This window comes from Amblyomma americanum, chromosome 5 (genome assembly GCF_052857255.1).
Source record: "Amblyomma americanum isolate KBUSLIRL-KWMA chromosome 5, ASM5285725v1, whole genome shotgun sequence".
NCBI classification, from domain to species: Eukaryota; Metazoa; Arthropoda; class Arachnida; order Ixodida; family Ixodidae; genus Amblyomma; species Amblyomma americanum.
The window spans coordinates 133,653,274-133,675,164 of record NC_135501.1 but is presented as its reverse complement, the minus strand read 5'-3'; the positions used below and the strand labels follow the sequence as shown (position 1 = coordinate 133,675,164).

General features: G+C 42.4%; 2 long non-coding RNA genes across 3 annotated transcripts; both read right to left on the bottom strand.

Moving 5' to 3' along the window:
* Positions 1–4,118: 4,118 nt before the first annotated feature.
* Positions 4,119–11,269, bottom strand: LOC144132687 (uncharacterized). Its single transcript, XR_013314894.1, has 5 exons — positions 11,133–11,269; positions 8,415–8,484; positions 6,148–6,240; positions 5,181–5,282; positions 4,119–4,259 (listed from the first exon to the last, which is right to left on the bottom strand). It is a non-coding gene; the product is annotated as an uncharacterized LOC144132687 (long non-coding RNA).
* A 5,290-nt stretch (positions 11,270–16,559) lies between these two features.
* On the bottom strand, positions 16,560–20,434 carry LOC144135038 (uncharacterized). 2 transcript variants are annotated; one of them, XR_013315346.1, is made up of 5 exons: positions 20,282–20,434; positions 18,275–18,340; positions 17,380–17,469; positions 16,789–16,890; positions 16,560–16,694 (listed from the first exon to the last, which is right to left on the bottom strand). It is a non-coding gene; the product is annotated as an uncharacterized LOC144135038 (long non-coding RNA). The 2 variants fall into 2 exon arrangements; XR_013315347.1 differs by having other exon boundaries at positions 20,333–20,417.
* Between the last annotated feature and the right edge of the window lie 1,457 nt (positions 20,435–21,891).

The window sequence follows — 21,891 nt, the reverse complement described above, 5'->3', positions numbered from 1 at the left end:
CTGACCGTTCGTTGCTTGCGATGACTCATCAACTTGACTCCCTTGTTGTCCACGTCAGCCATTTCGGCCACTGATTCGTTAGTGTCCACGATCGTTGACTCATCCCCACTAAGCGATGAGGTCTCGCTGGCTGGGTGGTCGTCTCCATTTTCTGGTCGCACCACATCTTGGGAAGCCATGGCTGCCTCTTCCGAGCCAGCCTCCTTTGATTGGCGTGGTCCCTTTAGGCTTGCCGGCGCCGGAGCAGCCGTACTCTTCCCATAGGGACAGTACCGCCTTGAAGATGCTACCGTCCTTGAATATTCAAATAAAGCCAAGGAAATTAGGCAAAATTAGGTGAAGAACCAGAGCTGAGGCGACAGTAGATAGAACAACGTCTTCGTCTTCCTCTTCCTCCCAGCTACCGTCGCTTCTAGGCGGCAAATATGCATTAGTAGTCTCTGAGAAGCGACAAGGCTAAGAGGTTTCGATAGAGACTCATGAAGTACTGCCTTGTTCGCAGCCGCCTGAGGAACTCCAACGGCTCTTCTTAGGCCCTTTTTATGGAATACTTCGAGACGTTCATGCTGTGATGGCGAGGGGAAAATTAAAGGTAATTGATGCATTATGCCAGTGACCACCAGCGCTTCATGATCCGACAGGTGTTAGGTCGTTATTAACATACACGTGGCGCTACGGTGCAGCAACTGCCGGCCGACTAAGTGAGGCTAATTCCACCTGTAGCATACAACAGCTCATCTCCGCTCAACTTATTGAATGGCGAGTTGTTGATTGTAGTGGCCGCCCATTTAAAATCCGGGTTTCGTTTGCAGCATACGTCTTCTGCAGAGAGCGCCTCTTAAACGCTTACAATTACATATCCACGCATTTATGCATTGGTACAGTTTGCTCATGATCTCACATCAGCCGTAAAAGCTGCCGGGGAACAGTTTTCAAGAAATATGCAGAGAATGCGCGTGCTCCGGTCCGCTGGGGGCCCTGCAGCTGACGTGATGGCGTCGTGGTTTTTTCAAGTAGCATTTTTTCATTCCTAGGATGGCAAGGTATTCTTAAAGAAAAGTGATATTCTAGAACGATGGAAGAAACTGAAGTACAATATTCAATACTGTCTAACAGCACATTATCGTATATGGATTGAAAAATATTTGTATAGTTATTTCATCACTCTTTTTTTGAAATATTATTCCGTTCTGACCACGTGCGATGCAGCAGGCTACTTACAATATTGGAAAACCGTTCTATTAACACTTCATACTTGCTCTTCTGACACGCTTTTCAACTTTCTGATGGCGGCAGTAAAAGCATGCCACCTTACATGTTGCTTATGGCGAGTAGTCTGGGGCGCATATTGAATGGGCTCTGAGATCAACACCAGATGCCTAGTTCTTTCTTAATGAAAATTCCAACATGAAATTTAATGAGGAATGGGTGAACCGAATAACGGAGCATGAGTACCTTTATAAACAGTATGGCTTTGCTTTATAGATGATGACCCTCTATTACTGAAAGACAAAAAGAGCGCTAGAATAACACTTCACAAGTATGTAACAACCAATATACAGAGTCGTTCACACTTAATGCAAACACGTCAGTGCGTGTCCGTTATATTTAAGAGGTCACTGAGTGCGACACATGCGCTCGTCGCAGCAAGTGGCGAGGACAAGGTGGACCTGGATGTTGTGCTTCGCGTCATCTGCTACTTCGCTTCGATGCGCAACCATGCGGGACGCAGTGGGCCTTCGAAGAGCTCGACAACGCGCTCGTATGTTTAGCTTTACACCTCAAACCACTCACCTTCTGACTCTCAGCTGAACACGTGTTAGCCAGCGAGCCACGGCGAAAAGTTTTCTTCATTGTGATGGGAAACTGCTGATAAAGGAAAATCCCAAACATGCTGGTGCGTAAATCACCGCGTTGAATACTATGAGCTTGCTGTGCCGGGCCTCTTTACCGCCATACCGAAAAGAAAAATTCTCGAAAGCACACATGTGCATCAAGACAGTGTAGCCAGCATCGAAGTTCTTCCAGCCAGCATGCGCATTTAGCACCAAAGCGCTCTGTTTTCGAAACGCATACTTTGATGATCATGGTGACTCACACGGTTCTTCCACAGACTAAACAGTCCCATCAGCACAACGAGGTGGTTGTGTATGCTTTTGCTGTAATGCATATTTTGATAGTAGCACCGGCCTGCTTCGTAATAAGCGACCATTCAATATAACTGCGGCTGTTGTAAACGGGCTGAACTGCATTCGATACAAATGCAATGTTTGTATCTTACATTTAGAGGCATATAAGAAAGGTGACTGGATGGAGATAAACTTGAAAGGCGCAAGGTCTGCTTTGACAAACATGCGTCGTGGGACACTGTGCTTTGCAAAACTCCAGAGACGCCAAGCGCGCGGTCAGGAAGAAGTTTCTTCGATTATTTTTATGCTCTTTGCTTAGTGCTGGGTCACCTCCTTTTACTGGACGGCATCAGTTCTCATTTTTATCTATACATGTTTACATTTTGCAGTGTCATTCATTTTAAGACGACTATCAGCGCATTGTAGGCGCTGAAGCTCTCCTTCTTATCCCCGCTAACTTGCATTAAACCCATCGCGAAAAATCTTGAAACCTACGGTTGGTTTACTGTTATTTCTCTCTTTTCTTTCGCTAAATATAGCTCTACACACCGCAAAATCTCTGCCTTTATTATAGCATGTGTGAAGACCTGCACTCAATCTCTAACTAGTAAACGGAAATTGCAGCTGTCTTGATTGCACGAAATTTTCGTCCACATTACTCTTTTTTTTTTCTTTAGAGCGTCAGCTCCTCAGGCGTGCAGTATAAATGCCCCTTTTCATAATTTTTTTTGGTTAAATGCGCATTTCAAACTATCTTTAGGGACCTCATTGTACTGAAGAAAATGTCTGTAAGCAGAAACCATGTACTATATTGCAAAGAGATTTCTTTGTTGCGCTGGATTTCCGTCCTCCGGTGAGATGGTACAAGATGCGTATGCATCATACTAGAGGATGCGCTCGTACATGGGCTACCCATACCCTGCCAACCGCCTCGAAATTTGAATGCCAACATTTGGAAAAAAGAATAAATGCTCACAGCTTTTGTGGTTTACGGAGTTTAACGTCCCAAAGCGACTAAGGGTACCAGCGACGCTGTAGTTAAGGGCTCCGGATAATTTTGACCACCCGCGTTTCTTTAACGAGCACTGACATAACCGATATGCCACCGCCGCGGCCGGGATAGCAGGCGAGCACCATAACTATTGAGCTACCGCGGCAGCTAACTATAAAAATGAGAGCCGTGTTTACGTCCGCATAAATTTCCTTGCGCAACAGCTTCAAGATAACGACAGCTGCTAATTGGTATCATTATCTCTTAGCATGTATCGCTGTGTGTCATTGAAAACACAATTACGGCCTCTTATACTTCGAATTCACGGCAACGGCCGACCACGAAGTGACACAGCTTGAAAGTCCAAGAAGAGCATTCTTGTACCCTTTCTCAGATTGTGGATTTTTAACGCACGGCCATCATCATCATAATCAGCTTGACTACACCGACTGCAGTACAAAGGCTTCTCACGTATCTCTCTCATTAACGCGGTCTGTGCCTGCTGCTGCCACCCTATTCTCGCATGGTATCTCCGGTCATTGTAGAAGTTTTCAAGTCGAAATTTCGAATGAAAAAATGGAAGTTATTATAGCTGTCTTTCCGAGGTAAGGGAGGGGCTGGACTTGTGCGGCGGAGACAGAGATACCGGTGAAGAGTTTTAAAACTCTTTAAACAACGAGGAGCCCCTTATGCTGTGTCACACTGCTTGCTACACTAATGCAGTTTTCCCATAATATAGACGGAAAATCGAACTGAAAATTGCCTCTTTTTCTAAACGCTGCAGCGCAGCAAAATCTCAGGAAGAAATGGCGGCCCTTAGTCTAGTGTATACAGGATTTATTTTGCGAAGTTCTTGAAGCTGTTTCGTAAAAAGAGTGAATTTGTTGTGACCGTGAAACGATAATCTTCTGCGCTAGTCATAATGTCCAGGGCTTGTAATCTAGAAGTCTAAAACGCCAACCAACAGAGGGATTTCCCCAGTCAATCAGGCGAAGAGATTGTACGCTTCTCCAGATAGCATTTTATTTGTTAACCAATAAGTTTTCCTCCTGTGCGCTGTCACTGTCTCAGTGGAGGAAGCAACAATAACCTTTATACCTCTTCAGATTGTTGCAGCACCAGCTCCGGTCACTTACGAACTGCAAAAGGCAATGAAAAATTGAAAAGATAAATTACACAAAATAACGCAGTAAGAAAAGAAGATGCAATTTTCACTTGATGATTGTTATCACCTAGGAGCACAAACCAGTTTTCATTTCTCACGAATTTGTCCATTGAACGAACGGCCCATGCAGCTAACTTTTTTCCTTTTTCACGAAACGGAAATCACCCTTGTTTATGACCGCAGAATAACTGTTCTTTTTATATCTTTGTCGGCACCTGCACCTCTCAAATTCCGTTTAGCTAAAGGAGCGTTCTATTGTGAGCAAATGTGGAACCCCCCCCCCCCCCCCCCCCTTGTCGCTCTGCATAAGGCGCCACCTGGTTAAATATCCCTGGTTTTGAGACCGGCGCACAGGCCTGTACATGCCAAGATGGAAGTGTTCGGAACTCAAAGGGGAGGGGTCTTTTACCTTTGCCCATGACCTTACATCAGAAAAGCTTGATATATAGGTGTAATAGAAAGGTGTCAGATAAATTGCTGCGCTTTGCTCCATATTGTGCGCAGCATTTTATAACTCTGCTTTGGCAAATCAAACGAAGGAGTATGGTGAGAATACAGTGGAGTTACATGAACTACTGTGAGATGAGCTTACATCAACCGTCGCTTTTATGGATCTGAAAAAGAAAAGCTTTTTGCAAATGTATCAGTAAAAGCAGTATGCAGTATCAGTATGAGCGCCTTGGCATTGTACCAGCTGCACATCTTTTATCTACATATACATGAAGCGCAGCTAAATGTTTCTTCAAGAATGACAGGGTGGCGCATTTTATTCGTGTCAGACATTCTTGTACCATGCCCACGTTAGTAACAAAATTTTGCACAGTGCCTACCTTTAAAGCGACGGGGATACCAGTGAGAAGGATTAGTCTCACGTCAATGTTATTGTTGTACTCACCGCAACGGCACTTGCATTCGTTGACATTTCTGGTACAACTCAGAGAGCGGCCCTGGGGGCAGCGGTGGTTGAGCAAAGACGCGCAGGGGTTCTTGTCATTCACTAAGAGGTAGGAGGAACAAGAGAAATAGTTGCAGCCACAAGGCTAAGAGGAAGGTGTTTTTTTTTGGGTATTATTTATAACGGTAGAGGTTGAAAAACGGTGCGGGAGGTCTTTCGAGACTCGCGTTAATTTTGTGCGCTCAAGAGAGCTTCTCAAGCTATTATGGGAGACTATTTCTGTCGTTTTGGAAAATAAAAAAAATTATAGACAAAGAAACACCGACACGAGAGCGCGTAAAAAGTTTCCAGAACAAAAATACCGCGTTCCTGAACCTCACTCATTTTAATGGTCAGAACCCGTCATCAGCAACCGTTATCGAAAAAAGCAAAACAGCATGAAAACCTTCAGTGAGGCCTAATTCTTCATTACGTGGAAGTTTAATTTTCGGGTCAAATATGCTCAAGTATTGACCGATAAATGAATGGTGGTAAGTTAAGTGTTGCAATTGTTTTTTGCGTCATCATTTCAATACTGACATAAGACACTTAAGCTATTCAAATTGAAACTGTTCTGTGTAGTATCATTACCGTTGTGCCCTCCTATATTTGCGAAACTAAGTTGCAGAGATACCGGTGCGAAACGAATGACTCCCAATTTACAGGTGAAGTGTGTATTAAGCTTTTAAACTTCTTTAGGTTTTCTCATCAGCGTCACGTTTGCGCCCAAACAAGCCTACTGTCTTAAACATGCTTTTTTACACAGCCGTATTCGAGTGGTATGCTTGTTAGCAGTGAATACGAGGCTTTTGGCAACTCCAACAACCTCTGTATCCGGCACGTCAGAAGTCTGCTACTAAATTGAAGCCACTGCCGCTGTAAGATTCTCTTACGAGTACCTTATGACCGAAATTATGACAATACTTACCACATCTACACTGGCACCTCTTGTCCCCAATCAGGCAAGCAACCCCGCGCGTAAGCGGCCCAGCTCAGTTGATCAAGGGACATTGGGGTTCGGCTGCGCATTGGAAGACACAACGTTATAAGGCGCTCTCTAGACATTGACAGAGTATCTTTGCATGATCGGAGAGCGAAGTGTTGATGTATTGTTTGCCACTTGCACATTTACAGGAGAACGGAGCCTTGCCACTTGGGCTACTGACTAAGAGAAACGGCTGACTAAGAGAGCTACGGCTACTGACTAAGAGAGCTACGGCTGAGAGAAACCTTGCCCTGCGGGAACAGCAGCGTTCCTAGTATATCGGATGATAAGTAATGAGGTGCTAAATTATCAGTTTCCTTGCCTCGCTTCGGTCATTTAGGGATATTTTTCTCTGCATTTCTATGCACGTCTCTTCAGATCTGGCGTAACATATAGTGCCGAGGATAGCCTTTATTTTATCAAATCGTAGAAATGGAAAGTTTCTTTCTGGAAAGAGTTGACATACTGCAGCTCTTTTCTTTAAAACATAATAATGAGCAAGGAAGAATAAATCTCTGCTGTGCCGCTACAGTTTTGTCGTTACGAATTCATACGTTTATGCTTACACCAGAATTCATACAGTACGATATGAAGAGTATCGTGGCAAAGTTTTTGTAGTCGAACATCACACTTTCGAGCTATTTATTTTAAATTTTTTATCACGTAGAACTCCACATCTGGCAAAATGGTGAACTCTAGGGGCGTAAGATGCTCTATATCAATGTGCTCGTTGCAGAAAGTAGTCGAAGGCGTGTGATTCAGAACAACGTGGATATTCTAGCACTCAAATACTTTATATAGCCTTATGTGTCTTATATGGGGCCTTCAATGCAGGATCATTCCACGCAAAACCGCAAAAGTGACCACTGCCAGTTCTATTGAAATATAACTTTGGATTAGTTTGTGATTATGTGAATGGAGTTTATCCAATATGTTCAGAAAAAAATTTTCCTCGCGTTTGTGCGTATTGAAGCTTCGTAAAGAAGCAGAAGGTAGAAATTAAATTTTTTTAAATAATATGTAAAAAAAGTACCACGACAAATTTTATTTTAGAACATCTCTAATCCGTTGTTCTTCCATTGGACTTCATAAATGAAGCACTAGTAGTAGTAAGTGGTTTATTAAACTAATAATAAAAAGGAAGGAAAATATTTTTGCTAGCCCCTGCATCTGCCATCGCTGCGAGAAGCGCCTGAGCTGGGGCAGCGGAAATAAAGAGATAGCAGGCAAAATGTAGAGGGAAAGAGGTGATAGAGGATAGGGGGGAGGCAATGTACAAAAAAACTATTTACACAATAATAAATATGTACAAGTTGCGTGCGTGATTAGTTTATGATAAAGGAGCATAAATGAAGCCACGCAAGAATTTTTGTGCTTTCTTGGTTCGGTAAAACAAAAAATGTGTCGTTTTGAAAAATTCTTTACACAAACGTCGCTAACGTTTAAATGGCAATAATTTTTTTTTGCTTCGTCCTGTTGCTGCAGCCAATGCTAAAATTTAATGAAATTTGTTGAGCAGAGCGCTTTTTTAGGAAAATGACTTCTAAATTTCCCAAAAAGTGCCTTTTTTTTATTGCCACCTAATTATGCATCGACGCCCTGAGTTTGAAAATACGTGAGATGGCTCATAACAGACAACTTCGTTGCTAATAAATTAGAGATGTTAATTGGAGTAAAGTTTGATAGGTGAAAAATATATATATTTTTTTTTAATTTTCAACAAGCCTGTTCTATAAATACTGCCGAACTGCGACTTCTGCAGTGAATTTGGCTCAATAAGAACTGCCACGCATAAGATGGTACTGCGCATATTCTATTGGCAGCGAGCCACAGTGCACATTAGTGACATAAAAATAGGTGACACGTACTATACCTCTCTAATATAGCTTGCAACAGATTTGATGGGAAGTATTTGAGGTTTCCGCTTGATGCCATATCAGTGCCCCATGTCAGGAGCACCAGACCAGCACTAAGATTCACTGTACTGTGTTGTGTGTATCGGCACTTCACTCCAACAATTTGCAGCACTACTGCGTTCGCACCTGCTCTGAAAACTTATTTCCTACCAGATCTTGAGCGTTTATGTTTTATGTTCCTGCTTGTACTAAGCAATGCCAGTCGCCACATTCGTAACAAATTGAAAGCCTCGTCATTTCTGCTGGCTTCTTTCAGAAGGGCAGCAGTAAGTGTAGAGAGAGGGACCTCCTTGCCTGAAATCGTTGTGGTCAAGAAGACGACCAGGAGGAAAGCGGCGAGGATGTGCACTCCCTTCATAATTGTCTGGAATGAAAATTATGCACTTATCCAGTTTTTCTTTAACACAACTTTAATTAAACAAAAATAAAATATTTAAAAATATCTACGCAGGCCTGCACATATGCACGAACCGCGATAAAACTATCGTGCACCCTGCAATACGCCATTCGCGATCATGTCACTCGGTCAACAATATGCTATTGCTTTCAGTTGGTCTACCCTGCCGTGACCGTAGTCAGGCTGATGATGATGATGGTGTGCCTGCATGCGTACGACACTTCGATTGTGCCTTCCTCTTCCTGTTCTCGGCATATCGATAGCTCTGCAAACAATCGCAATTCCTCGTTGTTGACAGCACAGTCGGTTGCTTTCGCTACGTCAATTTTTTTCTTTCATTTGCGAGCGCTTGCTTTTGGTCTTCACATTGCACTGATCGATTCTTTCATTTCGCACAAATGACCTAGTAGGTCAGTTACCATAAATGAACTCTGGGGTTTCGAACGTATAAATTCTGGTTGGGGTTCATAAAGAGCACTAAAACTGCTTTCTAGATACGGTCCAGAATTTCGACAATTTAAAGCGCCTTCCGAGCTCTTAGCAAATAAGTAGCTTCTCATAAACAGTCTTATCCCTTGATGTCCAGTCTCCGCAGTTTCTAGAGTGCTGGTAAGCAGCCGGCATTCGAGAGACTTCAGTTCTCCCCGCCAACAATTATAACAAGCTCCGCTCACTACTTTATTATAGCCCATGTGATAACAGCGCCGCAGGTCGGGCCCCTTGGAACCGCCTCTTTATGTATATTACATATTCGCAGTTACGCTCACTTTGCTCTAACCCTTTCTCGTCATACTATCACCAATGCGTATTAAAAACGAACTTCACCCACTAACATCAGTTCAGCAGGCCAGGAGGATGAAAAGGACTGAAAAACCTTTACAGGTATTACGATCCGGTATTAAGGTCTTGTCCGAAAAAAGCATTTGACGCGAAATGGGGGAAGAGCTTTAAAAAGAGGAATTTATTACCTACAGTAGCCTGCTACAAACCAACATCACTGCATTACCTCACAAAAATAACTCTTCCCCCCTTTCTTCGAACCGCCGCGGTGGCTCAACAGTTACGGTGCTCGGGTGCTGACCCGAATGACGCAGGTTCGATCCCGAACATGGTGGCCGCATTTCGATTGAGGCGAAATGCTTGAGGTCCGTGCACTGCGCGATATCAGTGCACAGTAAAAAACTCGAGGTGGTCTATGTAATACGTAGCCCGCCCCTAAGGCATCCTTATAGCCGAAGCCGCTATCTGGCGCTAAACCCTATACACCATCTCCGCGCATTATAGCTTTAGTTGCTCATGTTGGATATGACACGCGCAACAACTTCTTCCACCGTTTTTTTTCAAAGTTCATTGTAGGTTGCTGCTTTTGCGTAGCGTCCTTTATAAAGAAAATCAGAACTCAATATATCTCTTACTAATTACATGTTCGTCGCGAGGTTGACTCAAATTGCGGTGCCTGGCATTTGGCTGGTGATTCGGAAAAATATGCGCTAGGAATAAGTGCAAGGAAATATTTGTAACGTTACTGTACCAATGAAAATTGCTTTTGCCTCTGAAATTATTCACTACAGGAATCAATGAATGTGGCTCTGAAGCTTTTGAATAATTAAAGCATAATGTTCGCATAGCTAGTGGTAGACTGAAAGCTTTTCTCGATTGTTTTTATTTTAGCTATATTGTTCTTATGGTGTCGGATTATGGGGAAATTCTTAGTGATTCCTTCCATAAATGCTGACATTAATATAGCAAATGCTAGAAAAATAGGAGCAAACTTTGCGTTCAAGTGCTTTGGAGGAAAGTTTTTAAGTGGAATGTTTTAAAAGAGAGGATTGAAATACCTGACCAAACGAAATCCCATTTTATCGAATGAACTATTATTATATACAATGAAACTTAACTTTCTGTAAATTGTAACGAATTAATGGCCTTCTCTTTGCTTAATTGTAATAAAACACTAAAATCTAACTTATACATGTTTTCTTTCCCATGCTAACAGTTTAAACCTTCATTTCTGCTTCTTACACAAAAAATATTGAACAAATTTGCCATAAACCTAACTGTTTCTTAATCATGGTGTCTTGATCTTATTGGTTTTTGTATTCGTAGTTGTTTCCTCTGAAAAAGTTTTGATACTGCACTGATGCTCATATATTTTAGCTTTTTCTTTGGGGCTCATATAACACTTCCTCTTTTAAAGCAAAAATTTCTTTCTGTGATTTCAGTATAAAAGTTTAAAGGCCTCCTTCTTGCTTCTAATTGCATTTCAGATATTTTAATTTTCTGAGCTTACATGAAGAATAATTTTCAGGCAGTCGTAATTATAAAAATCCTAAGATGAGATTTCCAATACCTTGTCTTTATACCTTAGCGACATTAGCTAAATTTGGAGCAATAACAATCGTGCGGAAATTTCACTTCATTCCCAAAATCTTTTTGGCGCCGCTGGAGTTTAGAGTAAACCAACAAACGCGAGAGCTGTTTTTTTGCATTCCTTTACAATATACCATTGGTTTAACATAACCAGAGTAATTTGTATCAAGCGAGAACTAGCACCCAGGTTGCCTGCGAAGCGCTGGCTTCTGAACAAGCCTTTGTCGCTCAAGTCGAGCACTTACCTGCAAATCTTGCGCCAAGTAAAGTACTGCTCTGGAAGGGGTACTAAGAGAGCTCTCTCGATGTCAACACCCCTCGCCTCTTTAAGCAACTTGTTATTCCCGCTCTCCTAAGCAAACAGGTTTGCCATATGCGGTTTGTCTGCACTTGGCAGTGAAAAAAAAAGAAGAAACAATCTGCACGTGGCGTTTCTTTCGACTGCTGCAATGGTTTCCGGGGTATATAACCGGATCCCTGGAGGCATATTAGCGGCCAGCTTACTGCAACCAGCGAGGTTAATATCACGTTATTCTTTTTTTTTACTCTCGATCTAACCTTCGGAGGTTCATGCGATATGCGCATTCTCTAACTGAAATTGGGAAAGGTTCGTAAAGCCTTTGTTTTTCTCATTTCTTTTTCAAATATTCTTCAGGCTGGGAGACCTCCGCGGTATATTAGTAGCGGCATAAACACCACAAATTGCACTATCCTGAGAAAGAGCGCGCGTGCGCTCTTCTTCTCAAGGAAGAAGTGCGCCTGTTTACGTCCGTCCACATCTCTTTTGAGATCTATAGAAGTGCGTTTTCAAGGTTTGGCGACCACATGAAAAGCACAGTGTAATGTGTTTTTTATACAGCTTGTTAGAGACTGTTCGCTGTGCTTCCAGTTAAAAGTCACGTTAGCGCTTCTGCTGCTGTGTGAATAAATCACCGACGAACTGGAGTTGATGAATGCTTAATAAAGCACTCCACTTTAATGAAACACTTTAACACTTTAAAGGAAATAATATAAATTAAAGAGGGAAAATGCAAGAAAGTAGTATGAGGACGTGCTTAGGTCTGCGCGCAATATTATTACCAAAAATTTGCGACCTCGGTATACCTCGCTCATTTTGTTGTCACGGGGCGTATGACATCGGCATTCGAAGTCGCATGCGTGCAGCCAATACTTACCACACAAACAATTACAGAAATAAACTGAATAGCGGTCATCTCAGCGTTTTTTCGGTGCTGGAGATGGCCGGCGCTCAACTGCTTAAGTGATGAGGAAACTCCGAGCCTCGCTCATTAAGGGACGGTTGTTCAGTGCCTGGTCCATTACAATATTGGAAGAGAACTGAAATGCCCGCCCGCATTTTCAATAAATTAGTCGTGTTATCGAGAGGCTCATTGTAGAATGCTCAACAAAAACTGTACGTAATAATGCACTGCTACATTTTTTTCTGACCGTTGATGAGCGATAAAAGATGATAACGACTTATTCTGCATAAAAGGACGGAGGCTGTACTTGCTCCGGCCTATTCTAGGCCTCCACTTGGTCTGATCTATTCGCGGCTTGTTGAAGTAGCGCGCATTTTTACATTCCAAGTAGAACACTACAAGTATGGCCTCATGACTGGGACATCCTGGAGCGTACATTTAAATAAAAGTGATGTTCCTGAATACGGCATAAACTAAAATAAACTAGGGATCCAACAAAATGTAACAAACGGGCATTATTTTCGCTTCGTCCAGATAATTTTGTATCAGGTCAATTCGTCTTTTTCACTCTTCATTCATAGTTTCCCTTTTTCCAATTAGCAACCAAGATGTCGGCATACAATTGTAAAAATTATATTAATTAACATTGCCCTCATATTTTTTTTCACATAAAATTTCATTTTGAGATCGCAGAATGAAAAATGGTGCTTGCATACTTATCGCCTCTGGCGTGTTGTCTCGGCCACTCAGAGCATCGGCTGCTGTTTAAATACCCTACGCGTAACTTCTGCGGTATCCTTAAATGTGTGCATTTAAATCAATTAACTATTCGGAAAGTATATCGAATAGTTTCATTTCATATGTGGGGAAGGTTTTTAAATACAATTTTACATAGACAAACACGTCTTTTGCCACCGTACAAACGTCACCAGGGCCACAGACGTTAAAGAAATATCAGAATTAACTGATGGGCTAGTTTGTTTCCAGCCCTTGTAAGCCTCTCTTTTCGCGCAATGCACGTACAAAATAAAAGGAAAGAACAAACAGGACATTACATGGGCGCTAGTCACAACTGATTTAGTCAAGGAGAGATCAGATCATAGATATGATCGCTGACCGGCGCCGACGCCAACCTACAAGGGATCTTGGAAACGAGCACACTGGAATTTAACAGGTGAGCTGTGAAAGAAAATTTATCTTTCTATAGTAGACAGGAAGGAAAGCATCACGGATACAGTCTTATCCTGCTTTTCTGAAAAAATGTGCTTTCAATGTTTCGCGAGCGGTTTTTTGCCCACTATTTCTTGTGGGCAAGTCGCTGCAACGCAGCCTAACAAGGCGTACAAAAAAAAGTAGACGTTTTCTTCTGACCACGTACAAGCGCATAGTCACGAAGAAAACGAAAACAGTCCTGGTTTGAGCGTGCTCATAATTTATCTTAATAAAATTCAGCTCTCAATCGAACAGTCTATGCTTTTGATCTAAACAGGAAGCCTTCCTTCCCGTGCGTATAGTTGCGTGCCTTAATTTTCTTCCCTGAGTAAACTTCCAGTCTTCACAAGACCGGAAAAGAGCATCTGAAATATAATTTTTGTTTATTGCAGTTCACTGGCTAGGTGGAGCAGCTTTTCATTACTTTTTTGTTGTGGAATCGGATACGCAACTTAAAATTTGGCTGATATATAGTTTGATCATGTTCCGTTCATTAGGAAAGAGCAAAAATGTCTCCAGGTGTTTCGCCGCGGAAAATGCAATGAAGGGGCTCCTCCGCCGCTCAAAGTCGCAACGGAACTGCCATCCGCTTCAGGCGTTTTGCCCAATCCTGTATTATCGAAAACGGCTGTTTTGAAAACAACCAAAGATAGGATAATGATCCTTTATGCAAGAGCTGATGTTGGCCACATTTTGCAAGACCACAATACGATAGTGCGTACATTCGGCGAAGAGATTTGCGCTATTGTTGCCATCATGACCTTAATTTAATTCAGATTACTGTTTCTGAGCTGTTATCATATTAGCTGTTGTATTATCTTGCGTTACTTTTTCTTTCTGTGTGTGTGTGTGTTTGTGTGTGAATTTCAAGAAAATCATGAAATGAAGCATACGCGCATTGGTTCTCTTTAAGTGCGGCATGGCCTTATGGAACTCATTGTTTGCATTATGTGAATCCCTAGTATGGTTCGAGTTTCATGCACTAAGACCTCAAGCATTATGCCACTATGTGCCGCAGCACGTCGCCTATCAGTGTTCTACTATGTCTGTTTAGTGGGTGGGAAACTAGCACTGGACAAGTAAACAAATATAAATGTCGACATAGATAGGAATTTAAGCCTGATTTTCATGAAATTCAGAAGTTTGCTGTTGAAAACGTTCTCTCGGAGAATTTTTAAATAAGTGATACGCCATATAGACCACCACGTTGAATAAATATTCACCTCATTCATTAACAGCACAGAAAAAAACCTTCATTCGTTCAGATTCTCAGCTCAGCACACGCTTTGGTATGTGGGTTTCATATCTAGTTCGGAATTGCAACCGCAATCTCTCCTTCAGTTTCCAATATTTGCGTCCCTCATAGCCTGAGTCGCTTTTGTACGTTAATCCTAATAAACCTATAAACCAGTTTCCAATATCTTTTTGCCTCATGAAGCGCCGAAGTATATACTCGACAGCTGTGCTGTTTACATACTATTACTTTCTTGGCGCCAGTTCACTGCGAAGAACAGTCCGTATACACGTGCCAACATCCCCACTTGCCTTGGCGTTCGGTGTCTTTTGGAGATGAGAAAACGCTGCCTCTGTGCAAATCAGGGTATGTTCACCACAAGAAAAAAACCCTCCAGTACCACGGCATTCTCATTTGCGGCCACTTGTCGTTCAACGAGCCACAAAAGAATCACTACTGGAGAACAAATCTTTTCCTCTGAGGCAGACAGCTGCTGCGAATTCTCGTTCGGCATGAGCCCATGAAAACGCTGCTCAAATTTTGTTCATTACGAAGCACGGATCATCCCTTAATAGGAGTCCCTTTGGTCCTTTTTTATTATTCCAAAGTACAGCCAGTGACAGAAGTCAGTTTTACAGTGAGGGTATCTCAGGGCACATTTTCTAATTCTGCGTTGTGTGCGCCGTCATTGGCGGCGTGACGAGAATTTGTGCAAAGAATAAGAACAGGAAAAACAAGAGGCGGTTCCCGGATTCCTGATTTCATCTGTGCGTGGAAGGGCGAACGTATACTCGTGCCATTCACCGTGGGGCTGTTCGCATAGCTTTCTCTGGACTAAATCACAGAGTATGGAATATAGAAGAGAGAAAAAAAAAGTATAAAAGGAGCTGACACTGCATGGTTGGTCTGTTCTACTCTGGCTGTGTGAAATGGATGACCGCGGCCCTTCAGTTCTCGAAACTGCGTCCAAACACACCGCCAAAGCCGAAGCTCAACGAAAAACGTGTCAGTAGCCCACATTGTGGGCCTCCGAAGAGAAGACAGAAATAACTGCACGGAAATATATTCGTGGACACAGACTGCAGTCGCGTCATGTTAATAATATCAACATGCCAATTATAGCAATCTTCGTCAAGAAGTCTCTAATTAGGGCTGAAAATTAGGAGACTTTCATGCGCTCTAGCTGTAAAGGAAAACGATATGATGTGTTTAAATCTCAGTGGATTACTGTTTTGGAACAACTCACGTTTTCTCGTGTAAATTTGAAGCATCTGAATAACGCGCCACCGATGATATTGCCAGTCTTTAAATGCACCACAAATATAATAGTATGTGGTGTTTAATTGCTGACCTTTTGTGGGGGCAGATTAGTGTAAAAAAGCGAAAGCTTCACCAGTCATTCATTTTCCACGAACGTAAGATTCAGTACAGGGGGGCGATCTACGTCGGACATGCGCGCATATGCGTGCATATGTGCGCATGCTTTTCATTCATTTGCAATTTAAAGCCTGTACAACTACTTCCTGCTCTGGAGGAAAACTTTTTTTGCACGCGTTTATTTACTAGAAGTATACTTGTTGCGGTTGCCTCAAGTCCTTATTTATTCCACTAAAAGACAAAAAGACAATCAAGAAGTAGCGCAGGACGATTTTAAACGAAGTTTGAAGTTTAATATATATAAGTTGCAACGAATATAAGTTGCAAAAGCAAATATATTCCATCAGTCAATAAATAACGATTGCTTGTATATTGCGACCTTAGCGCTTGCACAACATCAATAACCAGTATTCATTGCAGTGCTGGTGCTGGAAAGTAAAGATGTAATAACTGTCGCACACATGGTAAACATTTCGTCGCACTGTGAGGAAGCGATGAAGAGCGGACAGATGGTAGAGAGGGAAGTTGAGATGCATACCTCGTGAGCTTTCCCCAGGCAACGATTGGGATCTGAGCCGGGCTCGAAAAGTTTTCTCTCTCTCTTGTAATTTAGACAAAAAAGAGAACCAAGAATAATGAATACTAATTTTTCAAGGATGAAAGTTTATTGCTAGTTTTGGCACTCCGACACTTGTTCAAAAGAAGGCTGCTAGCGGTAAGCTTTCAAGATGAAGAGAAAGCCTTGGAAAATCTTCATAAAACCGGTGTCGCTCACTTCGGAACTGTAAAGTAAAATAATTGCCAAGTGGCACATCAAAAAAGAAAACTAATGCGACACTCAACGGCTTCTGCTGTATGTGAATGGACTGTACGCACCGCATCGGCAGGTGCATTCATAGCCATTCCTCTTGCAGCTGAGGCCATGCCCCCGGCGGCAGTGGCGGTGCAAGAGAGATGCACAAGGGTCTCGGTCGCCGACTGGAAGGTACAAACGATTCAAAGACAAAAAATTCTGTTCTTAATTCTCTAATAGAGATTTGAAGCATTATTTCTAAGTAGTGGTCTATTTCTTGATACAATATCTCTACTCCAACTGCCAATTGGTCTCTTAGTGATGCAACAGTTTAGGGCTTCATGAAAGAACAAGGACGAATAAATTTTCATTGCCTGAATCCAGAGAAAGCTTCTTGCTTTCCACTCCTAAGGTATAGTAGCGCGCAAGACGAGCGATTATACGCTGCAAGTTAGTGCAATTTCTATTCCCTGATCATATATTGACGGCCTCTCTTACTCCTTCATAGGAATTCAATGTTTCAACAACCTCATTGTTTGCGAAAGTAGGTCGCTACCTTACAAGACGCCATATCAAGGCCTTGGAGAATGAAGTGCGTGTCTCAAATGAGGCATCTTGCCCCACGCAAGGTTTGCGTTTGGGCTCATGAAGCTCAAGAGCACCGCTATGCTCACCGCATCTGCATTGACAGTTCTGGTTTCCAATGAAGCACGCGACATTAGAATTAGGTGGAGGGCATTCCAGCTGAGGGCAAGCAGGCTCCGCTGAAAAGAAACAAAACAAAACGTTAAAAAGATATATTTTTAGCCACAAACTTAGAACTGGACGCATTCTGAGAGAGAAAAATTGAAATCCGCTCCAATGTCGTTACACGTGCAACGACATTGGAGCGGATTTCGAATGTCGTACAACATTACTTGTGGCCAGCATTTTTGTCCTTTAAGTTAGCCTAGATGCGTGGATTTAGACAGGGATGCCGGAGTAAGGAAGAATAATGGAAACCAGTCGTTCTCATATATAGCCGCTAAGAGTGCCGATGCAGCAATTGTCTACAGCCGAATTTATGTAGTGGCCACGGTCAGTTTCGAACTCGTGTATTCCGGATCAGTGGACGAGCGCCTTAATGACTGAGCTACCGCGATTATCAGTTTATAAGTTTATTTTCTCAGTCCACTGTCACAGTGCCTCACTGGTTAAGCGCTCGGCTGCTGACCTGAAAGGCGCGGGCTTGATCCCGGCCGTGGCAGTCTAATTTCGATAGAGGCGATATTCTAGAGGCCCCTGTACTGTGCGATGTCAGCGCACGTTAAAGAGCCCCAGGTGGTCAAAATTTTTTGAACAGCTGACTACGCCGTCCTTCATACTGAGTCGCTTTCGGATGCTAAATCCTGATAAATCTTTATTTTCTTACTTACTCTGAACAAGAGCCTTTTTTGAAAGGAAGCAAATAATGAACGCAATTTTTTGCGTATATCGTTCGTGAATGGAATAAAATTTTAATGTGATATGCGAAATTACTTGATGGATTAAGCGCCCAGGAGAAGACCGTTGCAACAAATGAACACTTGCCTGTAAACGCAGGAGCTAAGAAGGCAACCAGAAGAGTCAGCGCTATGTACTTTGTATTCATCTTGGCTGAAACGAAAAAAAAGCAGAAGTGCAGGGCCTATGATGTCGGAAAGATGCAAGATCCTAATTCCATACATTGACCCCAGGTGGGACATACAGCGAACCACAACTTGAAGAAACGCGAAACTATTCGCGCCCAAACAACTCCCAGCCTCCGCGTGATTAACCGCAAGCGGTCCTCCTTCGAAAAGAGACATCATATGTTTTATCATCTCCTCATTCATATATGAGCACACTTCCAGTGGAAACATGACTTACCAACTCATTTAACGACTACTGGTATTTTTCACCTGTGAGAAAAACCAATTTCTTGCTTTTCTGTCTTTTTTTTGTTTTAGTCCTTCTAAAATTAAGCTGTCTGATACCCTTGCAAAACTGGCAACTCATCTCAGCTCCAATTTCTCGCGCTTGAAGGTGAACCCCGGCAACTCTTTCAAGCGCTATACACATTTGTGTATTCTTCTTGCTTTAAATGAAGCAAAAGATCTGTAACTGTATTCAATTCCACTCAGGGCAATTGTTTTGTGTGTTTCCTGCAGTCTTCAGCAATATTTAAAGCTATAGGTGGGGACGACACGAGAGCGAGTGGCTTCTTTTTAAAAGCGACAAATCAATTAAAACGTTAATTTATGCCTCACTCGCGTAAGCAAGCGATGTGCTAACATGACGTTGATTTTATTTTAGTGTTCATAAATTGCATTATGAGCAAAAATGCAGATTAGATGAACATAACTTGTAATTATGGCAATGTGGCAATCAGCTTCAGGGTGGTATGGCGCAAGCTTCCACAGAGACAGATGAGGTGAAGAGCGAAACTCTAAATGCCGGAGCTCTGTGCAATGTTCGCTCATCTCTATGGGTAGGCAGTTCCACAGTGCACCCTATCGCATGATCGAACACAAATGTGAAGGCGTCAGTTTATCAGTTTAAGATCATTGTTTTGTGCTGTGGCTCAACAAAAAAGAACACAATGCTTGCCAAGAAATCTTTAGACGCTGGGCATGAAAGAGCTGAGAATTTGTCATCAAGTTTGTTTTATTTACCACCGCCTTGCCCTTCAGGACTCATTCTCCAAAGTTGCTGCTTTCAAAAGCAGCTTTTGAAAAAACCGTGAGGACAAAGTGAAGTTTCCCTGTATCGATAGATTACCGCGTTCAAGAGACAAAGAGGCCACCTCACTGAAAACAGCCTTTAAAATTCATAGGCTATAAAAGATTAAAAAACTAAATACAGGCAGCACCACCACCTGCTGATTTCTCAAGCAACCTATGGCGGTGCCTAGAAAGTTCACACCGCGCGGATCGCCCACGATTGGCTACACCACTGTTCATTTCTAAACGGTCATCAGGGGGTCTTTTAGGGTCCTGATGTCAAGAGGTTTCATTGAGTGGCGAGGAAATATTTAAAACATTTTTTTGCACAGTAATTGAGCATTGCAGCCATACAAACATCTGCTTAGCCAAAGTGAACATTAGAATCAGTTGGTACTAAGAAAAATTTGGATTGGCTTTTCCGTAGTGTTCCTTTAAGTAGCATTCTATGGAGTTTCCCTTCAGTTTTAGAATGAAAAAAAAAAATGAAATGAGCCTACTGTAATATGTAGGCGCTGTCATAAAACGCTGGACATGATAATACACCGAAGGGAGCCTAACGCCAGCTTAGGACGAGGTTGGTGACAAACAGGCACCCTGTACGGAGCCCCTAATGCAAGCGTCTAGTAATGGACGGAAGTTTGCAGGATGGAGATTCGTGGAAAAAACTTGTTTCTGCTTTGCCCCGCTCAGTCACCTGTCTTTTTTTTTTTCTAAAGACAAAGGGCGCCTGTGCCTTCGCGCTGTTACTGCTGTAATCTTTTTCATTTACTTCCTTTTGCTCAACTTCACAAGATTAAACGTTTTTCCGTCGACCCGCATCCTACAAACTTCTATGCATGAATTTAAAACTTACCTGGGACTGTTGGCTCGCCAATTTGTTCTTTAACGTAGAGAGAGAGCTCACCGTATGTCAATGTCTCGTGGTAGCCGAGGTTAACTCTGATGCTCGGAGCCCTCAGGAAACAGGTTTGTCGCCTCGCAGGTTATTTCTTTTATTTTGTCTGCAGGCACTCTGGAAAGGTAAAACGTCCACACGGGGTATTTCACCCGACCGCTGAAATGGTTTTCAGACACTGAGTTGCTGTGTGTGTGTGTGTGTGTGTGGGGGGGGGGGGGGGGGGTGCGACGGAAGTTTTGATGTGGTTGCTTTTCAGATATGACCACAAGCTGATCGGCCCAACATTATATTGAACGCAGACAAAAAAGTGCAAAGCTTATTTAATGCGTTCTGTTTTGTTCACTTATCGGTGAGGGAGGGTACCCACTCTGCGTTGTATGCATGGTACGGCTGAAGGGCAAGGGATTAGTTGCGATGCGTGTAGAAACAGCGGTGCATATGTGGCTTTCTTGTCAAGGATGCGGCTTGATTTTGGACCCTTAAAACTTGTGTATGCAGTATACTCGCTCGAGATTGTAAATATTGTATACACTTCTCCCCCTATTAAATGTGAGATATACTGGTTCCGTAGTTTGTCACGATAAACTAGCTGGATTTATTGCCGAACAGAATTTTTATAAATGTTTTGCAAGGCCTTTACAGGGCCTTCGCTTAAAATGTATCTGGATAATTTAGAACTTTATAACGTTGTAATTTTTTATTGTTTATCTAACAGAAGTTCAGACTATTACTATGACATTGCGAAGACAGAAATGCATCAGAACGGCCAGTGAGTTGTTACTACAGGAACTAATTCCAGTGACACGTGCCGGCCGCATACCAGCTATAAAACATTAGCTTTTCCCTCGCATCTGTACGAGCCCGGAGGAATGAAATATATATCACCGCACAATAGGTAATGCTGAACTGCTGATGTGTGCTGTGTACAGCCTGAGCATCAAAATTTGAATTAAAGTATTCAAGATTTGTCTAAGCATTCTGACAAACGAGCCAATCCATGCACTAGTTCTAGGCAATTCTTTCAACTTGTATATACGGTAGCAGATAACTGAGCCATGATTTTTATGTTCTGCTAGAAATTTCTAAAACCGGCTTCAAGAATTGCGGTTGGGTGACACATTTATTCCTTCGTTACAAACAATATTTTGAAGACATGAAGAATGGGCTTAAAAAGGGAGAACCAATTGGAGGGATGTGAACGGTAGAAAATTTCTGTACACTGCTGATCTCATTCTTATGCAATAAACTGTCGATTTTGCCAGCGTTACATCCCCCCTTATGCGGATGGCAGCAAAGGTGTCAAGCATGACGGCAATATTGTTTAGGAAGAAATGCGCCACTGCAAACTCCGGGGGGCCACCTTTAAATAAAATTAAGGTTTTAATAAGGAACTCTCCTGCACGAATCAAACTGATTGTCGTCGGAACTCACCAGACATAGTCCGATATGTTTTTTTTTTCATGCCACCCACTTGAAGTTTTCACAACTTCAGGCTTCACGAACCCAATGTCCAAGGGATAGTTGCAGATCTCCTGGAAAAAAACTGCCATCTGATGTGTTTTTAG